The sequence below is a fragment of the Protopterus annectens genome, chromosome 4.part1 (genome assembly GCF_019279795.1).
Source record: "Protopterus annectens isolate FY-2018-M chromosome 4.part1, PAN1.0, whole genome shotgun sequence".
Lineage (NCBI taxonomy): Eukaryota > Metazoa > Chordata > Ceratodontiformes > Protopteridae > Protopterus > Protopterus annectens.
Window position 1 is genome coordinate 279,161,314 of NC_056734.1, and position 7,500 is coordinate 279,168,813.

The window sequence follows — 7,500 nt, forward strand, 5'->3', positions numbered from 1 at the left end:
CCTCTGCAAGAGACACACAGATGATGGCTGATGCATGTCATTCTCACCCTGAGGATTACACCAGTGGTGCCTGTTGATAGATGACCTGCTGGCACATGGCAGGTGGCATGATACCACTGCACACACATCCCCTACACTTCCCATCTCTCCATAGACAACAGCCTTATACACATCTATGAACACCTGCACTGATGCACCCCAGTACTGACAAATGTGTATGTGTGCATTACTGAGAATATCAGTGTTTGTGTGCTTGTAAACCTGTAGTTGGGAATACCATGAGGCTCTTCACACCCACCGCACCCCCCCATTGCCATAGTTAGATGTGGCTGCTGCTGTACCGGACATTACATGTACCTTATTATGATCTTCTCCCTAAGGGCTACCTGGGCCTTGCAGTACCATCACAACACTGTTGTACAAATGGGTTGATAGGCACGGGATACCCACTGAGTTCGGGCAAGTGTGTGTATGTGCACATGTGTGTATATATGTAGGGTACAGCATTCTGATGCCACATACTCCTATTACAATACACATTCCCACACAGTATTAGGGATAGTGATGTTGCTGACTGTAGGAGAGGCATGACAATGCATCACCCTAATATGCCTGTGGCATGTGCATTAGATGCATATCCCTGTAGTAGCACTCTTGGGATGGACAAGGGGTTGTATTGCAGTCCTTGTCAATGTGTGATGATGGGTATGTCAGAGTGTTATCATGGGTTCTAGTGTGTACAATATCTGCAGTGGGATGTGGATGCTGGGTATACTATCATTACACCATGGTACCTCCGGTACATGTCCCAAGTACCACTGTATGGTGACCACTGTTGCCATCAACCATACAGGTAACTGATAACACTATCCAGCCCAGTTATGCATGTGCTGTGTGCAACCTACCTGTAACACAATGGACACACTGACAAGGTAGTTAACACTGATAGGCCCAGGTCTCTCAGATGTTTGTCTGACTGTTATGTGTTTGTCAATGTGTATATGACGGTATGTCACACTATGTATTGTCCATAAACAACCATTACATCCCTCATTACACTACTGTACATGCCTGGGGATGTTCTGCATGTAACATGTAACCTGGAACACACCTCATCCTAAAAGGTGTATGGTGTGTGCAATTAAAACCACACACATCAGTAGCATTACATATCTAGGTAGGGGTCTAGTCCCAGTGTTGCCAAGTAAGACTGCACGTGTATGTGGAGGGATCTACTTCAGTTTGCAAAATATACATGTCCCAGGGGTCATCTGTGCAAGAGCTGCCTGGCATATGCTAACATTTCACAGGTATCATCCTGTGGACATACATTCCATCACAACTAGTGTTAGATGTGTAAATGGCCTCTTCTCCACTGTATAGGTGTGTGGCGATACAGGGGTTGGTATATATAGCTGGGTGTGTCTGTTGTGGACACAGCCAACATCATTGCAGTTGCTGTTGAGTGTATCCCCCACCTAGCTGGCCGTAATACTGTACAGTTCATGTTAACAGGTTAGGTAGTTGTCTATCACACCATCTGTGGTTCTACAGCACCTCTCACCCTCCAAAGGGTAGGGGTGTGCCACCCACACCAGCACACATATGTTTACTGAGTTGAGGATTGTACTACATTGGGGAAGGGGACATATACCCTGCCAGTACCATCATCAATGACATTAAACTAGCAGACTGCTTATTCCATAATGTGTTGTTGTGCATAGTCTGGCTTGGTGGAATTACATAGGCTTCAGTGGGTTCCTTGCATAGGTACATGCATCCATGTGTACAGTATTCTCCATGTAGTGCATCAACACCAAAGCCTCTGTGTGTGTTATACAAAAACATGTGGTGTGTACCACCCAGTACAACTACCATTGTCCACTGTAGAAGGGCTGCTAACAGCAGCCACCATGCACTCATCTGTATACACCACCCCTAGACCTATCAGCCATGTGGCACAGGCAGTAACTGTTATACAGACCTGTGGCATGTGTACACCTGTACCCAGGATATGGCACATCCAAGGTGTCACCACAGTGCCATACCCCTTGTGAGATATGACAGCAGACCATCCTCCTGCTGACACATGGACACCTACAACACAAACAGATAACATTATGGAGGCCACAATCCCTAAGTGTTAATAACAGCTATAATGCATCATGGCTGTACAGCTACACTTCCTGACATGTAAGCATTAAACATTACTGCTGACAACATGTTACACAGTAGTACATTGGTACACTATAGTGCGGTCACTGTGTGCATAAGAACCATATTAGACTGTCCCTGCATTGATGTTATGGATGACAGGGATGTGGCACAGGTATCATCATATGCACAGAGTGTGTTGTTGGTTTGCCAGAGACCTAGGCTGTGCCATACGTTTGACACCATGTGTGTGAGTGAGGGATTTAATTACTGATATGGCCATGGTGATGTGCTGTGTGTAGGTATGGGGTTGCCCAAGCTGTGTTTGTATTGTGTGTGAGTATGCATGCACACAGTTCTGCCATTTGGCTGCCCTATACAGGTATTTGTTGGACAGTTGCAGACCATACCTGGCAGGCTGTGCAGTTCACTGCCTCTGGCGACAGACACTAGAACTGTGCCTGCCAGGGAATCCAGGGGCACGTCCAGGTACAAGCCATGATATGGTACTCTCCCCTGATGATGACATATGTCCGCTGGAATCAGGTCCCTCCTGGGACTGGCCAGGGCCATGTGCACGTGGCCTGCTGTGGTGTGGTGTGGCCATCACCCCCTCTGCAGTGCTGAGGCTGGTACTGCCACTACGGGAGTGGCTTGGTGTCCTTGCACATCCACGTTGACCTCCAGCTGTTGGTGTTGTTGTCCTATGTCCACATGGCCATTGCACCACTCCTACCACATGCTCGAGCACGGAAAATCCAAGGTCAATAGGTCCCACCATTTCACCCCACCATCTATCCATGACCTCTGTATAATAAGGGAGGACAGGTGCAAGATCACAGATGTTGTCAGTTACAGCTGAAAGAGTAGCCCTCTGCAGCCATAGACCCTGTCTGGTGTACCATTCCATACATACCTGCACCTCCATGACAGCTTGAAACATGCATCTGGCGGGACCAGATGTGGCACTTCTGCCAGGGGCATGATGACCAGCAGCCCTCCAATGAGCACCCCTGTACATCTGCCTATGTGCTACCCTGCCAGACATCCGGCTATGGCTACTGTGTCTAGACACACATACCATAGATAACACACTGTCCTGTGCACTGCAACCAACCACCAACTGTCCCTCTGCTATGGCCACTGGTGATGGGTATCTATAGGCACTGTGGCTGTGTGCGAGGATGGGGTGGATAACAGGGGGATGTCAAACAATGGCACAGTTTCAGTCTCTGACAACCGCCTGTGCCTCAACACACCTATCATCAATTTCAGTGTATGTATGGACACCAGCATCAGATTGCCTGCAGGAGGGACCCTGACCCACCTCGCCACCTGTTAATGGAAAACAAGAAATGCACTTTAAGACCTGTGCATCATTGGTTAACAGTAGACACATGCACACACAGACACACACACACACACACACACACACACACACACACACACACACACACACACACACACGCACACCCTGACATTTCACCATAATACTTACCTGTCCCTGAGTTTACAGACTGTCCCAAGTTTATTCTCTTAAGTTTCCTTTCCTGCATCAGACTTGGAAACTTACACTCATTAATACAAATCATTAACGTATTATTCTTCTAATTGCCTAGACAAGTGATCACAAAACATGACTGCTGTCATCCAGTGTCCACCCTGGGTTTGTCCAGACATTGTGAGCATGTCCCCCATATGTAAGGGACTACTACAGTCACTCAATAATGTCACACACTGGAGTGTCATATATAACTATTGTTCAGTCGATGCAAGATCTGTTGTTCTATTAACTTATTATGTGGACTACAGTCATATTTGGAAACACTGACTGGTGTTGTCTAGTAATTCCCCAATGCCTCTGTAGTGCTGCATATGTGGGTATTCTTTCACCTTTCTGCTGATTGCAATTATAACAGTATACCTAGTGTCTAGTTTCCCTCTCAATACATGTTCCATGCTACAGACCTTATTATACTATCAGCTGTCCTGAGATTACATGTCAGACAAGTATTCCTGGTGTCTCATGTGTCTGTCCATGTCCATGTACTGCACATTTCCAAAGGGAAGTCGAGAGGTATGAACAACCCCACAATTACACACGTGCATACATGGACACACACACAAACACATACACATACACACATACACACATCCTACATACATCAACCCCCCTCCATTCCACCAGATTGCACTTACAGACAAAATAACCCCCCCCCCACACACACACAGTCTTACATGTGAGGTTGCATGACGATATTACACACAGAACTCCCATTGCCCATCTGTCAACATTCATGACATATGGCACTGAACAGCATGCAGTGCAGCTATAGTCAATCCATGCTAGCAACATTATACATGTCTGTGATGCATGGGATGTGTTTGTAGGTGATGCCCCTTCCACTGGAACACACTGCACCCATGTACACCGTATTGTTATGCTCCTGTTTGGCACCTTGGCATGTAATGTGCTGAATGTGTATTACTGTGTCAGTTTTGTCTGCTCTGCCGCTCACAGTCCTTATGTGTTTGTTCGACACATACCTGGGATGATATGTGGACAGATGTCATTTGTGAATGCCTAATGTCTGATTTACAGATCTCATCATCAGTGGTGCATGTATGGCCAATACGATACAATTACACTGACAACCATTAAACCTTACCATGGCTCTGGAGAGTACACACACCCTTATTGATATGACACCCTCTTCCTTGATATGCCATGGGACCACACTACTCCATATGTTAACATTACATGAATCTGATATGTGACATATGACCTGTACAATCAAATGTAGTGTCAAACAAATGTGTTAGCTGTGCAGATGCTGATTGAGATGCATACACTTTGTGGGTGCATATGTGTGCATGCCCTTATCATGATGGTTTGTTGCACGTACTGTTATGTGTAGTACAGCAGTCACTATTCCTGGCAGGGCTATACTATCATAGGCCATTTGCATTTGCCAGTATTTGGTCAGTCTTCCCTACACATGTCCCCCCAACTCTGCATGATTGCAAGGTCAACACATGTGTACATCCCTTTGAGTTCACACACTGCCGTCACTATTGCTGTGGAGTCAGGGTTATGTCTGTCACAGTTCCTGACCCTGAGTGTGTGCAGATACAGCAATTCACAGCATCCTTTGGATCCCTGCTGCAGTGCACTGTTGTGTCATGATGACAACCCCTCCCCACCCTCAGCCTTTCTGTAGATGCTTGACAACTATGGCCTACACATGTGTGTCATTTTGCAGTGTCCCAAACACTGAACACCATGTGTACCAGCCTAGTCCCAGCTAATGAATGGCAAACATGCAGGTGTACACTGGCATTTGCAAGGTACAGATGGGGATGGTGGTCCTGAGGTGGGTTGAGGTGTTGGTTGTGCAGCACATGTATCTTATTTGATACTGACTATAGGTTTCCAATGTGGTCTTGTTAGACCAGTATACATTGCAATGCATGCCTTTTGGGGACCTTTTCTGTTATGCATACGCTACCTGTAGACAGGCCTGGCTGATGTTTCATGTGGTATAACTGTCCCATCTGATTAGCCTAACCCATGGGCCACACGTATGCAGAGTCCAGGCAATTGCTGACATGGATACTGCACAGCTCGTACTTGCTAGACATTCCTGCAACTCCCTCAGTGTTGTGGCATGTTACTAGGCAGCCTGCATGACCGGTATGCTACATGTGACATCATCTGTCTTGGATGGCCATCTATTTATTTTCTACATTAATCCTGTCCCATACATCCTCACCACATACATGACTGTCTGCAATGTTTGCCATGGTATATGCAATGATGAGGTATGGCTACATGTCCAACACCTGGGTGCTACCTGTTGGGTATGGGGTCCATGCCATGGCATGTAAGATGTGTGTAAGTCATGCTTGCCTCTGTTGCAGGCAAGTGGGCACATTTGATGGCCAAACGTCTTGGACAGCAGACCATTTATTGGTGTGACATATGGGATGTGTACTTGCTGGAAGGTGCATTCTCATGAAGAATGCATGCTGTCAGTACCTCAACAGCTGCTTCAACTATATTCTATCTGGAGTGTGTGCATACATATGCTTCCAGTGTTTGTGACGGTATGTATTCCCCATATTTTCTGTCCTAACATATGATTCCATATTGCACACTCACTGCTCATGTTAGGACCACATTGCAGGTTGTAAGGGTTGTGGTCTGTAGTAATGTGATATGCCACAGTGTAGATCTGTAACAGTTGCCATTGTAATACTGGTATATACACTGTTGTAGCACTGTATAAGGGTGATGTTTCACACATGCCCCTACTGTAGGCCATTTGTCTCACCATTATGTTCATCTCTGTGCACACATTTTGCAATGACAGGATGTTAGTTATATTGCAGGAGTCTGACATACCCTTCAGATACACCATCATGGTGACCACTGTGATGCAGTGTAGTTAACAGCAACAATACGTGAACATGTACAGCATGCATTATAGGTAGGTGTGTTAAATGTGAGCATGGAATATACCATGGCCATAACATGACTGGTGTATTGACAAACTTGAACAAACACCATACTCATCAGCTAAAGGCTGCTGCCCTGGAGGTATACCAGAGGGACCTGCATAAGTGTGTGAGAGATGGGATGTCAGTAGCCACAGGTGTGGGATTGGTACAGGGTGGGTACAGCAATACAGTACATCAACAGTACAAGCACATAATACTACAGATTATGCACATCTGTTTATATTACTACTATGCAGCAACATACTATATATATTTCATCTCACATATGTATGATATAACTGTACAGATGTGGATGGATATGCAACAGTGGTCTACTGATGTGCCCTGTGGCCTTACCTGCATGCTCCTCTGCCACTGTGTGGGTAGCACCCACCTCCACTATGCTCTCCACCAGGTGTTGTGCGTGTGGCTGGGCAGGTACCCCAAGGCTGGCAAGGAGCTCCTCAACATGTGTCGGGGGGCTGGATGGCATGACCCCCCTGTTGCAAGCTGGACTCTCCTGACTGCAGCAGCATGCTGATGGGCATAGCAAAGTAGATCGGTACATCGACACTGGACCTGCTTATAACTGCAGTTATGCAGGCCAACATTGTTTACACTGTGGACAAGATCATTCCACAGGGCTGTCTGCTCCTGCCGATCATGGGCTGTTCGGCCGAACAACACATGGTAGTGCTGCACCAGGTGTGAGATGATGACATCATTCTCCTGCATTGGATAAATGGGCAACTGCTCCCTGGACATATTGCCTGAAAGACATAAAGATGGAAACAGGTGTGAGGACCTCATACTGCAAGGTTATCATAGTTGTTACTATACATCTCT